Source organism: Pleurodeles waltl, chromosome 11, assembly GCF_031143425.1.
Source record: "Pleurodeles waltl isolate 20211129_DDA chromosome 11, aPleWal1.hap1.20221129, whole genome shotgun sequence".
NCBI lineage: Eukaryota > Metazoa > Chordata > Amphibia > Caudata > Salamandridae > Pleurodeles > Pleurodeles waltl.
In genome coordinates, this window is record NC_090450.1 from 691547064 (window position 1) to 691569148 (window position 22085).

At 43.1% G+C, this 22085-nt stretch overlaps 1 protein-coding gene across 1 annotated transcript in view; it reads left to right on the top strand.

Annotated features, from left to right (window-relative positions):
- Nucleotides 1–14856, top strand: part of RETSAT (retinol saturase) — a 144469-nt gene extending 129613 nt beyond the window's left edge. The window contains exon 12 of the mRNA XM_069214225.1: nt 14757–14856. The gene's annotated coding sequence lies outside the window, so the exon portion shown is untranslated. The remainder of the gene's footprint in view (nt 1–14756) is intronic.
- Nucleotides 14857–22085: the final 7229 nt, after the last annotated feature.

Below are 22085 nucleotides of genomic sequence, written 5' to 3' on the forward strand. Positions count from 1 at the left end.
CTGATGTTCTAAGAAAATGTCCCTACGTTAAGATGTGTATGTTTCTATGAACACTAGAGACAAAGTGTTACCATGTTTACCAGCAACCTATCTTACTGCAGCCTTGAGAAAAGCAAAGAGAAAAAGAAATGCCTTTTTTAGAACGCAGTGCTGGCCTAGGCAAAGAACAGCTAGATAGAGAAAAATAAAACAAGACCGGAAATGTGGCTATTGTTAAAATAATAAACAAAGCTGAATAAAATAAATCTAGGTTAAAGTGCACAGCGGCAGGTCTAGTTTGCTAAAATAACATATATGGAGCTATAACTAAAATGGCTACACAACACTGTCAAGTCTCTGTGTACTGTGTAAGCAATAAGCATTTCAAGACGTTTGACCCAGACAGTACATGCTACAGTGCGTTTGGTCATACGATAAAAGGTTTCCAGGATTGGTACAATAGTATGGAGTCTAACCTGTCTGTTACTGTCTGTCATTACTGTGCGGTTCAAAAACTCCGTTAAGAAGTTTCGTAAAGGTGCAATGATCAGTCATTGCTTCCCATTTTAAATAGAGTATTCTGAGGTTTGTGACGTTGAACCCAAGTTATCAGCTAATGAGCTTCTGCTGTTTACATTTTAGTTTTGGATCAGGAGGTAGTTTGCTCACCTTCTGTCACTGCTTGGTAAGTAGTGCAGTGCCAAGTTTTGAAGGCTGCCCTGGCCTCTGCTCCAGTATGCCTTGTACATAGGGCACAGGGACCAGGATTTTAAATGTAATCAAGGGATTGACCTGGATGGTTTTATGTTCTGTTTGTGCTGTCACACCTTCTGATATTGTTGTTTTTAATTTGCACCTAATGCATTAGGAGTTTTTAAGTTAGTGCAAGTATGATGCCTTTGCCGGCCTTCATCAAACTCTTGTATACACAAATTGTGGTTGGCTTCCAGAGAAATTTGGTGTTACTGACCTTTGTGTTTATTTGTGGCTCCTAAGAGCAGTCTGTGTCGAATAGATGATCCTTCTTTTTTAAATGCTTTGCTGGAGCTGTGGTGATTTCTGTTGTAATTAGATTTTGGATGGTAGTTCTTCATCCCCAGTGTACTGTTTGGTACAGTAAAGGCAGAGGTATTTTGTTTTCATCTAAATGTGTATATTATCCAGGTTTTTAGCATTGTTTCTTGTTCCAGGATCCCTTCTCCATGAAAAAGTGACTTGGTGTTTCATCTGTGTATATTTGGAAATGGAGATGGCAGATCTCAATGATACGAAATAAACAGCATATTTACCTATTAAACAATAGGTGCAATAGAGTGCAAAGATGCCACTCAGGAACCTGCATTGGGTGGACTCCTTAGATCTATTTCTAATATTTGGCTGAGATCGTGGAATGATTTGATAGTCTCTAGAGCGGTCCAGGAATGCTCCCATACTCCTTCAAACTTTGATTAACAGTTCAGGAACTGCGGCGTCATGGGCCAGTGAAATCTTAAGTACTGTCGCAGAAACATGGTTGTCCATATTGAGAACAATCAGCATACCTTCATGTTGGCTAAGTTGTTTCTGATCCCCCTCATTTAGGGAAATGCTACTGTTGATAATTTTTGAACTGTTTTCCCGGTGCTCTGGTTTTAGACTATGCCTTTAGCGATGGATGATTTCCCTATTCTCATGACTTCAAGAGCAAACGTTGCGAAGAACACTTTGATACAGTCAGCTACACATAGCTTTAGGGGATATAATTTGATTTTGAGGGCAAATATAGTGAGTTCGTCTACTTCCTAAGGATGCAGCAATTGTCTGTTTGGTATTGTACCTAATTAGAACACCATTTCCAATCCCCAAAAATGCTCAGTTAGTGTATCATTTTCAGTTTCCATAATGCTCAGCTAGGAAACCTGTCAGTTTCCATAATGCCTAGTTTGCACATCATTGGTTGGTTTCTTAATCCCTAGTTCTTATGCCATGGTCCGCTTCCCTTACACTAAGCAAATATATCAGTTTCAATTTCCCTTATACACATGGTTACCAACATCCCATATGCCCAACTGGCACACAGTTTGCTGGTTCAATAAAGCCCAATAGTATGCTGCCACTTTGCTGGTTACCCAGAAAGTGCAATGTTAACAGACAAATGCCCAGTTTAACACAATACTCCTGGGGGCGTGGCTGGCTTAGGGCCAAGATGGCCACAGTGTTTCAACGCTTCTGCACCCTAACCTACATCTGCTGAATGGTATTTCTAAAGCTGGAGGGTGTTGATGGCTCATTTAACTTATAGTTTTACTGTAGATGGTCACTGGTGGGGGGAGAGGCAATTTGGAGGGGCCAAGGGCCATGTGGCCACAACGGTCTTCTCACTACCCCAATGCCCTGAGCCTATGACTCCACTGTCGTTCTTAGAGACCAGGTGGCATCTTCACATGTAGTATCTGCTTTACAGTAGTTCCTTTGCACCCATTAATTAGCACCGAGAGGTGGCCCTGAAAGGATAGTAATCCATTCTTGGGCAACTCCTTGCCTAGGACACGCTACTTAGCTTGCATTTTTCCACACTGCGAGTCATAGAATTTGTAGTCGATTTCCTTGTCCCGACTTAACCAGTTTATTCTTTCGTGGGCCCCGCACTCTGGCATCGCCTGCTCACACCGCAGCCTGGGCATCACCAACAACGCTGTACCTGCTGACACCGGCCTGCACCGTGGCCTCTGGACACCGCTCATGAGGTACACTAAGCACCGTCCCGTCCCGTCCCGTACTGCAACCCTGGTCTACCGACACCAGCATCATCAACTCCTGTGTCGTCACCAGGCATGCTGCTTCACCGTGGCCTGTGGCCACCGCTCGTGAGGGTCATGAAGCACCGTCCTGTACCACACCGCAGGCTTGGGCCTACCGACAACAGCACTTCCGTCACCACCACGACGCTGCCTGCACCATGACCTGTGGACACCGCACGTCACACTGCCCCGCTTCTCACTGCAGCCCTGGTCTCAGAGACGCCGCTGGACGCAGTCACCGAGCCGCTGCCTGCCCGTGACCTATGGGCACCGTGCGTCGCATCATTCTGCTTCGCACCACAGCCCCAACGCCATCCACGCCAGCGCCCCTAACTTCATCAGCCTGGAGTTCGATCTGCAGTGTGTGTGACTTAAAGGGCCCGATGACTTCCGCACTGACTCCAGAACCAACACCGCGACGCTGCTCTCCGGAGCTCACTGCGAGGATCATGACGCCCTGCAATTCCAAAGGTACTGTTTGCGGGTCTCCCCAACACCGTAGCTGGGCCGCAATGCCACGGCCGGCCTAAACTGTTGGTTTTGTTGATCACGACGCCGTGATTGCCCCAGGTGGAGCTATGGACCTCAAGGAACTGTATTCATATCTTTAACACTGTATGTTGGATTTTTATTGTTTTGGTCTTGTTTTATGCAGATAAATATTGACTATTTTTCTAAAACTGGTGTGGTGTCCTATTGTAGTGTTTTCACTTATTACTGTGTGTTATGTGCAAATGCTTTACACATCGCTTCTGAGATAAGCCTGACTGCTCGTGCCAAGCTACCAAGGGGGTGAGCAGGGGTTATGTGAGGGGGTAGCTCCCTTATCCTGACTAGAGTGAAGGTCCCTACTTGGACAGGGTGCAAACCGACTGCCAACTAGAGACCCCATTTCTAACAGTGACAAAAGAACAGAATGTAAATATATGTTATGGAAAACACTTGAAGGCAGAAAGATATCAAGAGGAGAGCATATGAGAGAAGTGGAGCAAATAGATAGAAGTAACAGATGGAGATGGAGTGCAAGGAGAAAGAGGAGAAGCCAGTGCAAGCTGGAAAGATCAAAAAAAAGAAAAAGAGGATCAAAAGAGGATGGGACTGGTGTCTGTATGGTTTTTTTATTTTAAGACAAGAATATAATTTCTGAAGAATTTTTGGGGAGACTGAAATCTATTAGAGTTCATACCAAATTGCAGAAGACTGAGGGAAACAACAGGGGACAATACATTTTTGAAGTTCTTGGATTAGAATATGTAGAATGTCAAGGCAGTTTTCAAAGGAGCGGGCTACGGTATTATAATGATGGAAGAATAAAGATGTGAATATATTTTGACTGAAACAGAAATCAGGAAAGGATAGAATTATACGGGAAAATAATATTTAGAAGGAAAGGGAAGGACTGCATAGTGATCCAAGTTGTCAAGCGCACTGAGTGAAGGAATCCACAATGATAGAAACATGATTAAGTAGTTGTAGAAGGCAGAACATGGATTGAAAACTGGAAGACCTTTTTTTAAAAAAAGTTGATGAAGAGAAACTGGGAGTACATCCAAAGCCAGGGAATAGAAAGTCAGGAGGAGATTCTTTAACCTAGTTAATCAGGAAAAAAAATCAGTTATCTAAGAATATTCACTAAATCAAAGACATGAGAAGTCAAAACTCTTCCTCTGGAAAAAGTATTTTACAAGAAGCTGCTTAATTGCACCCGTCAAAGTTTTGGGGGTCTTCCATTTTGATGGAGGTAATGCCCCATCAATGGCTATCTTGACATCACATTGTCTGTCCTGAAAGGCGCTCTACACAGGAGTGCATGGCTCATCAGGGTCTTAAAGAAGTTAGACTATGCCATCTCCAGGCTGAAGGAACTACATTGGCTCCCCCTCTAAGCCTGCATTATGATCAAGACAAGCCACATCAACTACTGGGCCTATAGACAGGACTCTTCAACATACCTTGTCTACACTCTGGCCACCTGTTGTTCTGAGGCCAAAACTATGACTGGAATAAGAGTGGAAATGGTGGCACACTTGAAAACAAACGTAGGCTCCTAGAGAAACTGACATTTCCCTTTTATATTCTCAGATAGTAATGACCTGGAACAGGAAACAGAAATAACAGGAAGCAATATCACTCTGATCAATTAGGAATACCTCATTATGCTATAAGTAAAGGTACCTATACTTCCCAAGGGACCTCTGGCATAGATGTCAACCAAATAAAAGGAAAGGCTTAGAATTCACGATAGTAAAAGCCTGAACTGAACCACTGTGTTAAGTATAACTAATACAGCTACAGACAAAATGTCAGTTTAAAGCCAGCCCAATGCTGCGCATAGTAACCCCTGACCAGCATTCAGGAGCAAGGCGAAAAATAACTGTGTTTTAAACAGCCCAGCCGACGGAGACCTTATCTTCAGCTCTTAGGGTAGTTTTAATGCATCACCCAGTACAGCCGAATAGAGAAGCCCACCTGATCCCAAACAGAACTACATGGCGGAACACCCTCTCTGATGGTAAGAGACCATGTTGGTGAATGCGACCCTTGGAAACGAGACGAGTTAATTATGCTCTTCAGCTTTAACCGTATCTCTGATAGCCCTAAAAATGCTACATTTCTGGATAAGAATTTGGACGACTTCCCAGCTCGCTATTTATAGGGACTCTCTCGATCTTCTGTAGAGACCTAATGTAACTTTTATTCCATGGTTTAGGCATGTTTCTACTTGGTTCCATATCCTGGGGCTTGAGAACTACTGCGAGAACCCACCGGATTTAGAGAAGGTGCACAAACTGCCTTTGAAAATAGCATACTGGTCCTATGTCAGGAACAATTATCTCCTTGGCTCACCATATGGACGACTGACTAATGCCTTCCTTGATTTTAAATGGTATCCTGAGTTTGAGCCTTTTTTTAGTGCTTATCCCCGATACTCTGGAGAAGAGTTTGTATGTACACTTCCGCTATGGGTGTTTACCGCTACTGTCTTTTGCTGGCAGTTGGAGGTCACTGACTATATCTAGTTTATGTCCATGTTGTAATACTGTTCTGGAATCAGGTGAACATTGTATGTTTTTCTGTGCAGCGTGTGCCCTCCCTCGACGTAAGTGGATTCGCCCAGTTTGCCAGATGTTAGACGTTAAGCAAATTGTTATTGCCCTTAGGATCCTAAAGAGTGATACTTCTGTTACTGTGACCCATGCAGTTAGCAAGTTCTTTGTGGCTGCATGGCATATACAGACTCATTTTTTAAATTTATTGTAATTTATAATATTGTATGCTTTGGGATAAGTTCTGAGAGATCTTATTGGTTGTACCGTTAAAAATGGGTGATATTTTTATTGACTGTTATTTATTTATTCTTTCTTACTAAACTTTTATCTGTAATTATGTGAATAATGTTTTTTTGCTTTGATGGTTCATGACCGAATAACGATTGTGTTATTTATATATATATATATATATATATACATACACATTCTTCAGTCTTCGATTAGGCCTAACTCTATTGCCTGTGCCAGTAATCTTAACTGAGAGGGCAGATCGGAGAAACCACAGAAAAGCTTGTCTGAGAGGGTGATGCAGACTGAGTGGTCAAAAAGGTGGTGGTAAATATATACAAGGGACAGCTGGGTCTTATGCAGGTGTCTTTCAAGAAAATAATGAAGAGGATATGGATGTCCACAGTGAACAGTAGTTGGAGAGATGAATATGGGCAAAAGACCTGTCAGTTGTTGGAAGAAGATAAGGTGTCTGAGAGTCAAAAGAGGACAGGTAGGAAAATAGTAATTTATTTAGCAACAGACCAGGAATCATTATAAGAAAAGATGCATCATTGATACATACTATCACAGTAGAAAATTTATTCCACCTATGTTCTACTTGGCGAGTGCCTGGACAAAGAAAGTGTATGATGAATGTGGCCTTAGATTAGAGGGTTTAAGACAGAAGAGTTGAGAAGAGCGTAAAGAGAATCATTGGCAGAAATTAAAGAGCACGTTCCTAAACATAGAAAGGAGGAGGAGAAGGGTTAGTGGAACTAGCATTCATGGCAGCCTGAAAGAAGTGGCAAGAAAGTACCTAATATAATGTTGCACCTGAATTGGATGCTACAAATGTTTAATCAAGAAAACTTGAAAACGGAAATTGCATTGATATATGTTTTACCTGGTCGTCGTGTTCCCTCTCTCTGGCTTGCTATTCAGCTAGAAATGACATCAGATCTGTAGCAGTAGTGGTAGAGAGGCCTAGCGATGTGCTGGGTCTCTCTCGATGTGCGAGGCCTAGCGATGTGCTATTTAGGGGAATATGAAACCTGAGGGGCCCACGAAGGAGTTATGTAAATGGGGACGCTCCCGCACACCCAGGCATACGAGAAAGATCCTGTATCTGAAGTGGCCACTCTCCGCTTGCAGTAGGAAAAAGCTGCAAACTGCAACACAAAACGTATTTAGAGATTCGAGTTAGGGGAGCAGAAAATAAAACTTGGGGTCAACAATCACTGCAGAAGAAAGAATTCCTATTTTGGGAACATTTTTGACTGAATATCCTACCTTCTGTAGGATGACAAAGAATTCAACAGTTCTCTTGAGTATTTTGTCCAAGTGCATTTACCACTGATGAAAATCAAACAGTCTGAATCAAAACAGCAGAGTGGATGCCACCTGGACTGTTTGTTTATGTTTTTTAAGAAAACAGGTTTTGGGACTTGTAAAAATCCTAAACGAGTTTTCGGTCTTCAAAATCAGTCCTAGATTATATAACAGAAATATAGTTTTGTCATTTTATAAGAAAGGCCCTGCATAAGCTCTGAGAAAATCATATAAAGCAGTCAGTCCAACAGAACCAAACCTTCAGTCAAATTATGCTGACTCGGCAACAACACTGGTAACTGTAGCAAATATACTCAATCAATGTTGAGTAAAAGGTATTTCCAAAGAATAATGGACTAAACAAAATCCATATAATAACAAATACTGTTAGAAGGAGAAAATAATATGCAGCATTTCTTTACCTTCAGTCGTTTTATTTGGAATGAGCTAGGCTGTTGTGATGAGGGCAAATTGTTGTACTTTATCCAAATGCTATATGCCAACAACTCAATTTAAATCAAGATGGGCATAAGGGCAAAACTTTCCAAAACTGAGAGGCGAAGCATGCTTGTATTTAACACAACCAATATGACAAGCTTATCATGTCTAGAGGTTTATTCCTCATTCTGTTTCACACAGATGACTCCATTTTGGTCGCTGCATCCAGCAGAAGCAGCAGAAGGCTGACCCATCATATGCAATAAGGATAAATGAAACAAAACAAAAAGTCTAAAAATCGTGCAATGCAGTCAAGGTAGATCTGCAAAAAATATATTTTTCCTTATTAGAGAAAAAAACAGTACACTTAATTCCACTCCTGGAGTTAACTATCTCAGAGAACCAAACAGGGAAGACTCGTCCAAAGATGATAGCTAGGGAAGCCAAGATTGAGTTGAGGGGCATTGCCCAGATGATCATTGGAATAATCTACATATTCTACCCTTGAGTGACAAACATTCACCAAAGTAGTGAGAGCAGCCTATGATAGGGAATCAAAAACACTGGCCATGAACCAAACCTTGATATGATAAATGCCCGAGAGAGAATATCCTGGAAAGAAATTCTAAAAGTCCAAAAATATACAGCGACATTAGGTTAGGTATCCACATCAGAAACAACGAAAACACTCTGAATTTATAAACTCAATAGGATTAAAATGACAGATGATCTAGTAGGCTGAGTCTGCACAGAACGACTTATTCCGTAAACAAGGTGACACTTGAACTTAGGGAGGGCAGTGAAAGAAAAAAAAAACCCTCCAAGTTGTAGCAAAACGTGTACACCAAAACACTGAATACAAAAGTAAAAATAAACAATACCCTCGAGCATCATTTCACCCCATTCTTACCTCATTGTACTTTTTTTTTTTTTTTTTTTTTTTTTTTTTTTACAAAAGCGTTTAAACTTTCCAGTTGCCCTCACAATCACCAATGGTTCATTCTCAATTAAAGAACGATTATTCCCCAGATACAAATGTTCTGGTTCTCTGTTCACCAAGAGCACTGCACCTCTGCTCTTTTACCGCATATTTTAAAATATAAATTCTTAATCCAGGTTTAAAATTTCTCAGAAAGGATGCTATACTTAATTCTTTATTGGTGTAAAACTGAGCCATACCCAGAAACGTGTGTAAAATCTTCATATTGTTTGGGCACTGTAACATTCTTGATTATCTTTCCCTGGTCATCCCTCCTCGTGAGGTGGGACTCCTCTCGTGCCTGCCGGTCAGCTACACATGACGTCAGAGCTGTTGCAGTCGTGGTAGAGAGGCCTAGCGATGTGCGCCGCTCAGGGGGGAATGAAACATGAAGGCCCTCCCCTCTCTCCCCTCAAAGAAATTACATACAGGGCACCTCTCCTCACACCCAGACATACGTGAAAGATGCCGTATACTAATGGCCCATCCTCCACTTGCAGTAGGATGTGGAGCGGAGTTCAGAGGCAGTGGAGACCGTCGAGCAGGCAGGCCCTTCCTGTAGGAAGCTCAGAGCTTTAAGTGGGCCAGGACCTGCCAGTCGCGGCAGTAATTTAAAACTGACTTTAAACCGCATCCCTGCCGAGCCCTGTATTCATGTCCTTAACCTTAGTAGCAAAAAACTGATCAAGATCTCAACAATGTTGATAATTCATGTCACCAAGGCAGTCCCAGATTATGCTTCACAAGTTTCATTTCATTTTGCGTTCCGTCAGACCTCATCTAGATGGCATGTTTCTGTAGGTTTCTTTTCCATACAACGTCGTGGATAGTATGGACCTGGTTGCCTCCAGGTGTCTGGGTGTAGGTGAGTGTTTGTGATTGGGCACAAGGCTGTGCGAGTTTCTCAGTGCCTGCCTGTCATTGGTCCTAAAGGTGTTCAGAGTGCAAGCATATCCAATCACTGGACTCGCTACAGAGCGATGGTAACATGTGTGCCGATTGTAATTGTGATTCTGTGGAACATTCTATGAAGGGAGGACACAGCAGTTGAAATACTGATCACACCAAAGGAGAGAAAATGCAGTGCCTACAGGTGAGTAGGTGGGGGTGATGGTTAAGTATAGGAAATGAAAGAAAGAAGGTGCAGAAGGTGAGAGTGAAAAGATAGTGCTGAAGAAGGAGATGACATGAAAGATGGACAATGTCAGAAAAATGTGAGGTGAAAAGGTTGAGCGTGAGAAACTGCACATGAAAGAAGTCTGGAGATGAGACATACTCCGCAGACCACCACTCCTTCCACACTCCTTACTAATGCTAACCTCACACTCTCCTGTTTTCAGAATTTAAACATACTTGAATCTAATTATTCACAACAAATTGTTAACAAGCATTGGCAAAGTCAATATGTTTGACTTGTTTTTGGCATATATATGTTGTTGTGTTGTGTTGTGTTGTGTGCAACGCTACTGGAATTTTGAGATTTTGCAGCCGAGATGTTTTCTGCATAATTTGATGCTTAATCCATCATCCGTTGCCTAATTCATAGATTTATTACTAAAAATGTCTGTTTCTATCTCACAGGGATTAAGTTACTAAAAACCTGGCTACTGTGTTCCCACAAAGAGGAAGACCCTTTGCAAAGTCTGACTGGTCACCTTTCTGTTTCTTACTGATGTATTTGTGTGTTAAACTGATACTAGTGAGATGAACCCTTTCCCCAGAAAATGTTACCATGTGTAAAAATGACGAGATAATGCTACCACAAAATGTGCTGCATAATTTGCATTTTCCTGGTGTGTAAGTTAGTCAACCCTGCTGCATTATTCCAGTGACCCTGGGTATATGTTTAGATGAAACACTCGCACAGTGGCACCCAAATACTGGTCAGATGATAAGCTGCGTGAAGTACACAATTTTAGTTTCAATTTGTTAAGCCACACTCTTAATTACATATAATACACCTCTTGGAAAGGATTCCTAGTTAGGCTTCTTTGGCCAAGCCCCTTTTAGAGACCCTCTGCCGCCCCCACCCACACACACCATTTCCATCCCACGTAAAGCACAGAGGAAGCCAACACAGGGCCTATGGAAGAAGCCTGGAGGAATTAAAACCAAGAACAGGCTCGACGTCCCCACAGAGCCCTCCTGTGTAAAAAGCAGCTTCTGAAAATCTAGTAAGTGGGTGCCTGTCGGGTGGTGTGGTTTCCTCTCCCCTCCTCCCCACCCCTTCCCACACAGCTAAGTTTGAAGCAAGGAAGGGGGAGAAGAGGTAATATATATATATATATATATATATATATATATATATATATATATATATATATGTGTTTTATCTATGTTGGGGGATATCACTGGTACTTGAAGTGACGTGGGTGAAGAGTGGGGGGAGGGGCCCTGATGGGAGACACAAGCGTGTAGCTCTAGTCTGCAGTTTCACACGTGACTTCATCCACCAAGTGTAGTTTGATGGTTAGTTATTATAATAATTACACGTCTTACCTGGAAGGCGGGGCACGGCCCATCAGATGAGGCCATGCTCTGGTGTGAACCTACTTAGGAGGATACCTTCATGTTGTGAAGAGACTGTGTTGTAATCGGAGCCCTTCGTCCATTATTGCTGAACAGCCACAACTCCCAGTTCACAATTGTGCAGTATACGGAGTTCAAGGCACCGAGATTTAATAACAATGGTCCTCCGTATAGTGAAAGTGTATAATTTCTGGCTGACGCGGGAGCCGGTACGTCTGCAGTGACCTATCAGTGAAACAAAAACAGTGTTTAAGTGGTTGGGGCCTGAGACACCAACTCCTTGCGTCCAGTGTCACCACTGGCTGCCAGGTTTGCTGGAACAATTGTCACACTGAATTACTGCAAATGAGGCCCGCCTCCTAAAATCCAAACTAGTCTTGCTAAATCTCTGTGGTGCTGCAAGAGGGAGAGTGGAAACAGATCCTGCTCCCTGTGAGGGAGTGAGAGGAGCGCCTCGGAGACATTTCTGTAAAATGGGTTTCAATGGACACTTTTGAAGTGCACGTTGTACTCTGAATGCCCTACAGAGTTTTTTTTTTATGTTTAGCATTGAAGGATATTAAATATAACAGTCATCATACTGTAAATGTTGCGTCATGAAAAATAACGGTCTTCAGAATTTCTGTAGGCACAGAAGAAACGCGGCTTAGAAGTGGTGGTACCTAACTGAATAGTGTCACTCAAAAAACTATAGTGTCACAGACCTTGCAGACGTATTACATTCCTGCTCTGGAATCTGGCCGTACAATATTGTGCCGCAGAATAAAGTTCTCATTTTTATCTATTTATATAAAGAAAATTAGTTAGCAATACTTGTAACATAACGTTCAACAGGCTGGCTCTTTTCAGTTTGGGAAGTGCCACGTTTAGCTCCACTTTCACCTGGTGGTCAGTGTGCCAAGGGGCTGCAAGGTCACTGAAGGCCATCCTCCCCTATTGAAGGATGTATGGCCGACATGGGCAAGGAAAATGTCGACTGGCCCCAGTGACGCAATTCGTTTTTTGTTTTGTTTTCAGGGAACTACATTGTATTTTGGGAGCTGCAGCAAACATTGGGCTTCATTTACAAGGCCTTTGCGCCACTGTTGTGTCTTTTTTTAATTTTTTTTATACACAACGGTAGCGCAAGCAGTGCTCTACACAGTTCCACATTTACAAACTGATGCATTGGGCCCAGTGCGCCAGTTTGTAAACCCTTGCCACATACCTGCCCCAGATATTGGGCCTGATTTCAACTTTTGAGGAGGTGTTAATCCATCCCAAATGTGACGGCTATACCACCAGCCGTATTACGAGTTCCATAGGATATAATGGACTCGTAATACGGCTGGTGGTATATCCGTCACTTTTGGGACGGATTAACACCTTCCTCCAAAGTTGTAATCAGGCCCATAGTGTATGCAGGGTAGGTGGTTCCCACAGGAAAAGCCATGCAGAACTGACGCAATGAAATTTACAACATTTCACTGCATCGTTCTGCGACTTCACTGCTCAGAGCAGGCATAAAACTGACGCAGGGCTTTTCTCAATAGAGGCCTGCTGGCATTGCTGGAGTAGCGTCATTGTTTGTAACACTAGTCCAGCAATATGCAGGTTTAGCACCACAGATGTCAGAATTTCTGACGCATCTGTGAAAACGTGCACCATGAAGCTTTATATTGTAAATACAGCACATCCACGGCTTCGTTAGGGGGTCGTAGGGCAGTACAAGAAATCTGTAAATGAGGCCCATGGTGCCACCTTGCTTGTAGCCACCATAGCGGCTGCTCTGGTATAGACAGAAATTCTAATCGTCGTGGTGGGGGTCTCTAAAAACAGTGAGTGGTTCTCCACCAGAGGAGAGTAGGACATGCCCCCTTCAGCACCTCTCCCCTTCCGCTGCCCTGGTGGTACGGTGGGCCACCTGCCATACCCTATATGAAACTTAGTCATTCAGAGCTCTGCTCAGAAAGCACCACAGAATGCTGTGTTCTTCATAATACACAAACTCACTCATAGCTCTCCTCATAATACCCTGAAACACTCCAAACTCTGCTCCTGGTACCCAGGCACACTCCAACACCAGTTCTAAAATGCCACAGCCTGATAATAACAAGAGTAAGCTGCTTGTTCAGACCCAGGGTCACTCAACGTTCTGCTGATATTAACTAAACTCACTCAGACTCTTCTCTCAATAATACACAGGTCAGCAAAGAGCCCTTCATATTACACAGATTCACTCAAAATGTATTCTAAATAGTAATCAAAAGTCAAAGGGCGCCCTGCTGTGATAACAGAATGCATTAATCACACATCCGTGAACTTTAAATTACTGGAATGCATTCAACATACACATTTTTTAACACAGTCTAATTCAGTGCTTTTTATCTGAGTAATACTTAAAAGCCCTCTGAGATTTGCTTTTGATATCATGCAGAATTGTTGTGTGGTTGTTGGTGATGTTACCCAGCTTGCATCATCCAGAGGTCGGGTCTTCATAATATCCTGATTCACTCAAGCTCTGTTCATGATAGCAGCAAACTAATTTACCGCTCTGAGCATACCAAGTCACTCGCTGTATATAATACATAATTACTCCTCTGGGCTGCTTTTTTTTTTTTTCTCTCAACAAAGGATCTAGATTTTCTGGAGTGGTGGAACCATACAAAGACCACTTCCCTGGAAGAACAAAAGCATATTAAGTCGCAGGGACACTGGGGTAAAAGGGCAAGCTAGTATTGGGTTAGCTTAAGGACCTGCATGGTTAGAGTAGCTCTCGCAGAGGTAGAAGTAAGAGATTTCGAGAGAATTATAACTATTATAGGACACAATTAAAAACAGTCTGAGCTAATATTTGCCTCCTGTGATCCTTGCTACCTGTAAGTTGAGCGCTCTTCCTGCTCCTTTGTGAACACAACGTGCACCACCAATTTTCGTTAATACAACCCTGAGTGCCCTGTGTGTTGTTAGCGATAATACCCCGACTCACTCAAAGCATGGTGTAAGGTTGTTGCCAGCAGTCCCCTGTCACAAAGTGAGAGACCAGTGGCAACTGAGCAGAGTATATGCTTTAGGCCATCTTTGTCAAAACATTTGCTGGGAAGATCCTCTATAGACAGGGCCACTGGAATTATGTGCCAGTGTAAGGTCATATTTTGCAGCAGGGTTTAGTAAGTTATGCAGCAAGAAACAGCAAATTATGCGGCGCATTGTGTGATTCATTATTTGTCATTTTCAGGGTTGAGTGCCAGGCGCTCTGTCCCTGGTGTAATCTCTGTATGGGCTTTTAACACGCCCATCAGTTTGGTTGGTGCGTGGGCTTGCCTTTTACAATTCGCTTCATTTCAGTAGTGAGAGGCGTGCATATGTCATGCCTTTTCTGGTGTTTAGCCCTCCTCAAGTGCACCGGCCAACTGTTGAAAACATGCGAGGCTACATGTTTTCTGTATGGTTTCTGAACTACTTTTTCTCTTTATTTTGCAGGCATTGCGATCTAATTGAGCAGTAGTTGTGCTCTTTGCATGACATCGACCCTGTTACATGGCTTATTGCACTTTTGCCAATACATTTCACTGCAAGCGAACTTCTGTTTCCTTTTGTGTGTCTCCGTCAAGCTTCATGGTGGCCTTGGGCTCGGTTATGTGAAACTGTTTTATTTTTCAGTTTGTGGCAAGAAAAGTCCGGTTAGGAGTTTAAAACGTGAATAGCTCTAACTCAAGCAAACGTGAGACCCGTTGAATTGCAAATGCTAGTTAAACTTGTTAGCAACGTCTGAGCACTAGTTGCAACTCATTAGAACCAGTTTAAAACTCACATTTAGCAATAAGTTACTGAGGAGTGACCAATCATCTTTTCCAAAGAGCCTTCCACTGGGCGGAAACAAGTGTCACTGTGTTTTTACTAACTTTTGAACTGTTTGCTCGATAAACATTTTTGTTGTTAAAATCTGCAAATTATGTGGCAGATGATGGACTGCATGGCAAGTGTGACAAATGGCAAGTGTACAATTATGCTAAAATCGCCACGCACTCACATAATTCCAGTGGCCATGCCTATAGAGAACAGTCCTCACCCACTGGAGATCTTGCCAGGTTTCCCCTAGTCAGATGTGCCTAGAAGTGTGGTATCTGTAACGTTGTGGGCCCTAGGCCCACAAACTAAAGAAAAGATGACACGGACCCTGCATATATGGTTATTAAACTGGCCCAGGGCACATGTATAGAGCCCCTTTTAATAGCAGGGTCACCTGACTGGTAATGCCTGTGTTGGATGGGTGCGGTGGGTGTTAGGACTGCCCCTAGGGAAGAGCTCCTGCATGACGTGTCCTGCGGGTCACTACAGTATCTAGGTTGAGTTGCTAGGGGACGTTGCAGGCCACCAGCCCTAACAGAAAAGTTGAATCCCGCACATCTTCCCAGCCCTGCCAAGTACCACGCGTTAGGGGTGAGACTAAAGCATTTTAGTGCTGGTGGCCATATCACCGCAGTAAAATGCATTAGTCCTGCATTTACATAGCTAACCGGCACACTGCGGGATAATGAGAGGTGCTCCCTAGGTCAATAAAAGAAGCCTGCATGGGCAATTCCTGTGCTATATACAGCAGCTGAGGCACTCACTGGTTGCCATGGTGAACCCTGCAAAGTCGAAGAATTCAGTCACAAACATTGTTTTGGAGCTGCGAGGCAAAACCAAATTGTGCTTTTGCGACCCCGCCCCTCGGAGACAGCAGTGCACCACTATCATTTATCTGGCTGGGGCCGCTTATTGTGGGAGATGGGTCTTCTTAAAAAATAAACTATTAAGCGCCAACCCACCCACCCACCAAGCCTCAAGAGATGGATGTGGCGCAGTTCATTTATTCAACCTGGTCAGTGACGTGAGAGTGGGGTAGAGTGTCCCCTCCGCGCCCACTCATTTCCGGAGCGAGAGCAGGTCAAAGAATGCGACTGTCATGTTTGCTACCAGCTCCCGAACGAAACTGAATCCACCAGCAGCAGCAGCATGCCTCTAGGTAACCTAATTCAGCAATAATGCCACATTTACTTTATGTTGCACTTCATAATTTACATTTGTTAAATGATTTTGTTTAAATTCCATGATGTTTTTTTCATGCTACTCGTGCTCACATCACCTGCGCGATACAATAGGCTGTTGTGTATGTGTGCCAGGGTACATGGCGCTGTCTCTGAGACAGATTGCCTCTGCTGGGACCTGCAACCCTGCGCTGGAGCTGCTGTGCAAACCTTTGATTGGGAAAAGACAAGAGACATGGGCTGATGAAAGGTAATGCAGCTACTCTCACGTTTGAGATAGCCCCATGCCACTCATCGCACAGCACTGGGGTGGTGGATGGAGAAGTGAACATGCATCGTTTCGTGCTTGGCAGTTTTTTTTTTTTTTTAACCTATATTCCACGTCAGTATGGTACCACAGAGCAACACATTATTAGGAATTCCAAACCCTTAAAAACATTTGACTTTATCTTTTATTCGCTAAAAGCAGTGGCAGCTGGTAATTTTAGGAGGGAGGGAGGGAGTCAGGGGGGGAGCGGGACACACATGCACCCTCATTCATTCACACATGCGTGCACACACACACACATCCATTCACAACACTCATTATCAAATATTTAAACATACATGAACGCATCAAACATTCATAAAAAAAAATAAAACAAACACGTACGGTCAGAGATCCCAGGAGGGTTAGGACTGCTGCCTTCCCTCACTGGCTAACTTAAAGTTAGCCAGTGAGGGAAGGCAGCAGTCCCAACTCATCACAGAGTGGGATGAGGTCATTGAGACTGCTGACCCAACCCCACCCCACTCTGACGAGGTGTTACTGATTGACAATCAGCCCTGGGCGCTTCAGGGCTTAAAACTGAAGTGCCCAGATCTGAAGTAAGCGGTGACGTTCTCCCCCGTCTTGCGGTGGAGGGCCTCAAGGCACCTTTGCTAGGATGAAGAGGTCACGCCCACAGGGCTATAACTTCTTCAGCCCAGCAAAGTTCAGCTCACGCAGCTGGGAGCCTGCGCAAATAGAGCATGTCTAGCTCTCAGCTGCCTGACCTGAAAATGAAGAGTGTCTGTCAGGCTGACTTTTGCTCAGCCTGACAGACTCTTCTTGAAGGGAAAAAGGTGGGAGGGCGTGGCCTCTCAACACCAAAGGACATGCCACAACTGGCTAAAAGTATATGCATTCTCCATATGATGGTGTCTCTGTACTGTTTTCATGAAACAGATATGGCTCATCTACAGTGCTGTTAGTTGGTTAATGGTGTCTGGGTTAGTTAAAGCTTATGGGCGAGTGCTTATTATAGGGCATGATAGAGAGTTTCCCACAATGACTGTTGGTGGGTCAAATAAATGTGTTCAGCATATCCAACCTTGGCCTCTCTGCGGAGAGATGTTCACATATCTGCCAATTGTGATTTGTATTACATATTATAGTGTGTGAAAGAAATAAACACAGATGTCAAAATATTGACTGCATGAGAAGAAAATAGCGGGTTTACAGATGAGGAGAGAGAGTGTGTGTGGGTGTGTGGTGATGGGGACCATACAAGTAGTGCATGAAGTAGTAGGACGCAGTGAAAAGTGAGGATGAGGAAAGAGATTATGGAAGATATGCAGATTAGAGATTTTAGAAAGATTCAGAGAAAAAGAAGGAATATGTGGCTAAAAGTGAAAGACTGCAGATGAAAGCAGTGTGGTTGTTGCCCAAATGGGTGTAATTTCTGATGTTTGTTTCCCTCGTCTTCATTGCTTAATTTTGTTCGCGAGAAAGTGTCACTCTTAGTCATTGAAATGTCACGCATACACTGAAATTAGGAAAATGTCACACATAGCAATATGAAACCTTGTCGGCTATGTCTTCCCCACGTACTCTACAAAACCATGTCTACATAAGCTGTGGTAACTGTGCATTCCGTTGTTCGTCCAAGTTTGGGTGCGGAACCTACTGAAGATCTTGCCCTGTTTGATGCTTTATTTGCAGGAGTCCCTGCATACAGAGTAAGTACCCTGGTTCAACCCTCCCGGTGTCCCCCAACCCTTCAAGGGAGCTCCATTCAATCCAAGGTCAATGAATATCTGTGAGATATGGGTGACTTAATGGTCCTCATCACATTCTCCAGTGTAGCTCCATTTTGCATTATACTGCTGCTCTGGTGAATGTTGTGGCTAGGTTGCAGGAGCGGATAGTATTAGGTTACATGAGCATGATGCTTTGCCTCCCTCTAGTGGACGTAATAAACATAGCCTTGTGGAGGCTGTAGGTTGTCCCTAATAATAAGAGGGCGCTTAGGCAGGACTGCACATCTACATGCCCAACAGTGGGATTTGCCAGATGAAAGATACACTGTTCTGAAAGAATGAGTTAGACGTGAGAGAGTACAGCTAGATGTGACAGAATGCTTGAAGAGGAAAGAAGCCTTTAAGGAGAGTAAAGTTGCTGCATCCTTCAGAATGTTACACTCTGAGGCAGTCTAGGAAAGATACTCCAGGGCTGGGACAAGAGTCAGTGGCAGCCTATGTGTAGTAGAGGTGGCTAGTAGGAAAACCTAAGCTTTCTGATAGGTGTTGTTTTGGGGTGGCCAAGTCTCCCATGCCCGGCACTCTAAGGAACAGAATGACTTGGACACATTGGTGTGACAGAGCCTCATCCTCTAGATGAAAAGGAGTAAATAGACAGGCATTTATTGGTCATTAATTTAGGTCCAACAAACATATAGGTGGGGGCTTTGTAAGGACAATCACAAGGGTGGGGCAGTAGGAGCAGTTTGCGCAGGACCAGCACTATCAGGGCAGGGGTGTAGCTTCGTTGGGAGGGTGCGGGGTGTTACGCCCCCTATAACAAAAGTATCTTTCGATAAATAGTTGTGTACTGGGGTTTTTAGTCTGATATGGTGAGCTGTCTGTCGGATTTCACTAGGAATTTTACACACACAAACAAAAACGCACACACTCTCTCCCTCACTCTGTTTGGGAATACTTCGAAAATTCCGTTTATTTCACAAAATAATGTTCTTTCTCTCACTTCGTACCCCTACTGATCTGCATTCCACTCCCTTTTTATACTGCCCCTAAGCCTCTCCTGTGTGCCGTGCTTGTCATATAATGTATTTCAACATTAGGAGTCAGATTGGGGGGTGCGAGCTTCAGATTTCCCAACAATCACGCTCTCTGATCAAGCTACGCCCCTGTTTCAGGGCCCTACGCTACCTTTGTGAAATATATTCATATATACAACACCTGGCTTTTTCTGTTTTTTTTTTTTTTTTTTTTTTTTTTTTTTTAGGTCAAGTGTAAGTGTTCGACCTGGTGTATACTTAAGTATACTTATACTGGTGGCTTAAAGCGATTTAATGTGTTGGTTGTAGTGTCCTTTAAATATTCTTGCTCGCTAGTCGTCAGTTCTTCCCTTTTCTCCCTCCTTTTTCTGTTTCAGAGCAGTGACCAACCAGTATTGTTCCACTTTGGTTTCTTTATCTGTTGTTGCAATGGATTATTTTTTACATTTCTTTAGTGCTCCCCTGTCACTGTGGATTTTGGGCTGGTAGCTCCCTGCATTTTATTGCCGCATTCCGTTCCTTCAACCTCCTCCCATGTCGCTGACATTTGTTTTGGCTTTATTCCAGTGCTGTCCTCGTTTACATCTGGCTCCTAAAATAAGCTTATTTTACCAAAAAAAAAAACACCTGGTAATTTAGCTCACTGCTCACGAAAGCCACAATATGCCCTTGCATCGCAGAGAGTCTCTCTCTTTCCAGGGCCCCTCCCTTCCAGCACTCAGGACACTGCACACAGGGCATTGCTTATCTCCTGTATTGGGACCATAAATCTTCTTAGGCAGCTCTGCTAACTTCATTTGAACTTTTGCTTGTTTAGTCTTATATGTCACATTGATTCATTCACTAGGTCAACTCCTCAATACGTGGAAAATATGCATGAGATTTACATTAGTATAATGCAAAATTGTCTTTTCCCGTTTTCATTTGCGATGTTTATTTTTTTTATTGTGATCTAAAGAGATCACCAATAAAATCAAAACATGATAATAAACCTCTTAGATATTGATTTACTTTGCTTATGCTAATTTTCCCCTCGCCTGTTTTAATTGGGACTTGTCCGCTGCTTTCGGGATTCAAGAGATAGCATGCTCGGGCACCCCTCATTGGCTAGTTGGCACTAAGCAAAACTAATTGGTTCATTATTTGTTCTCAAGTTAGGGGTAGTTCTTTCACTCCACGGTCTTTTCCATCATACTCGTGAGTAAGGATCTGCTGTGGACCTCGCTTGTGACCCTGCATCCTCATGGAATGAACTGCTCATCTGAACATTTTTACACCAATCTAATCTGGAGAAAAAAAAACTGAAAAACATTGGAAAAATTATGTGGCCAATCTTTTACTGGTTTAGTTTCAAGCAAAGTTTTATGATTCACATTTTAAAGGTACAGAATCATGTTATTGTGTATGGAAAGGAAAACAAAGCAAAATCTGTCTACTGCATCTTTTGTTCTGGTGAAAAACCATATGTAATATGGACTGAAGCTACCTTGCAAGCAGAAACAAGATGAAAACCATTTGTTTCCACTTTGCAACAGTGCAAAGTTGAAGTATTCTGCCCCCCTCATCAGATAATGTTTTTATTAAAAGCTGTCCTAGCAACAGCATGAGTTCCTTAAAGAAACTCAGTACCATCCACGTAAACTATGACCACGCCACGTCCAAGGCAAAGGCAGCTGGTATTACCACAATTGCTTATACAGCATACACTTTATATTATGGAGTTTTTACTCACCAGAGCAAGGGACAAGGCGCAGAAATGTGCACTTTAAACCATTACCCAATTATTTTCTTAAACAGTTGCCAGGAAAGGCTTCTAATAAACAATACCTGCTTTGAGGCTTACCTCAAAAATATTGAGAAATCATAAACTTGTCTCGCCCTGTTTGGGATTCTGCAGCATGGCACATGTGAAACTCATTGAGAGTAATGTTATGTGACCTGGTGTTTAGACCGTGTATTAAGTACAGTTTCCACTGCCTCTTGGTGCTTTGGCTGTGTTTGAAATGTGAGTGATTTTTTGTAATTCACAGTCAATAGTTTTTAGGTCGAGTGCGCAAGCGCTTTGACCTAGTGTAAGAATTGTGGGCTTTTAACCATGCCCACCTCACGCCCATCACTTTAACTCGTTCATGGGCTTGCCCTTCAAAAATCCTTTGTTATTATTGGTACATGCTTTCCATTTGTCCCTCCTTGGGGCAGTTTTGTTATCTCCTTGCAGACCGCCCCTATTACATGGATAATTGCATGACTGCCGATACGTTTGACTGCAAGCAAACTTTGTTTTCTTTTTGTGCCTCTCCTTCGCGCTCATGCTCATGGAGGCCATGGCACTTGGGAACTGCTCACTTATGTCAACTGTTTTACATTTTCAATTTGTGTGGCAAGAAAAGTCAGTTATGAATTTACAACGCTAATAGCTCTAACTCGAACAAACGCGAGACCCATTGCAAATGCTTGTTACATCTAGTATTGACTATAAGGCAGGTAACAGAAACCATCACTGGGTGGGCCATATGCTAGCGTTGCCAGGGTTTCTAATGTGAAGGAGATACTCCTGGTATATAGAAGAAAAACCAAATCTGGGTCATGCATGTCGTTAGTGACCAGGGCCCCACAAAAGGTTCTTATCGGCCTAGGATCTGAGTCCAACACACTCCTGTGTAGGGGTTCTGGGTGACATCATAGAATCTTGATATTCGCTCTTGTTGTCTAACTGATGTCAGGCAGAACTTCTTGGTGAA